This window comes from Nestor notabilis, unplaced genomic scaffold (assembly GCF_000696875.1).
Source record: "Nestor notabilis isolate BGI_N333 unplaced genomic scaffold, ASM69687v1 scaffold16245, whole genome shotgun sequence".
Taxonomy (NCBI): Eukaryota; Metazoa; Chordata; class Aves; order Psittaciformes; family Psittacidae; genus Nestor; species Nestor notabilis.
The window spans coordinates 1-381 of NW_009928047.1; positions in this window are offsets into that span (position 1 = coordinate 1).

Here is a 381-nt window from a genome sequence, read left to right on the forward strand (position 1 = left end):
TGAGACGCTGCTGTGGTGAGGGATGTCCACGGCTCCCGATGGATTCAGCTGCAGGTTTACATCACCGCGAGCTTTGCCAGTGCCTCCTTTTCTGCGTCTGGTGTTTTTTCCCCCCTGAATAATTGGTGGCAAACCTTGTTTTTGGGTAATTGCTTATTCAAAGGGCTGTTGAGAGAGTCTTTTGCAGCAGAAGCAGCTTCCATCTGTGAAATAACACTTTATTTCTGCAGGCTGTAGAGGAGAAGGAGTGGAGTGAAAGGCAGTCGGGGCTGTCCGTAAGGAGGTGGGTGCCCAGGGGTCTAACAGATGCTGCCCATGCCTGGGAGCTGGCCTGGTTCTTGTGTAAGTTGAGAGTCGGCGGGGGCGGGCCTGCGGGGGGCA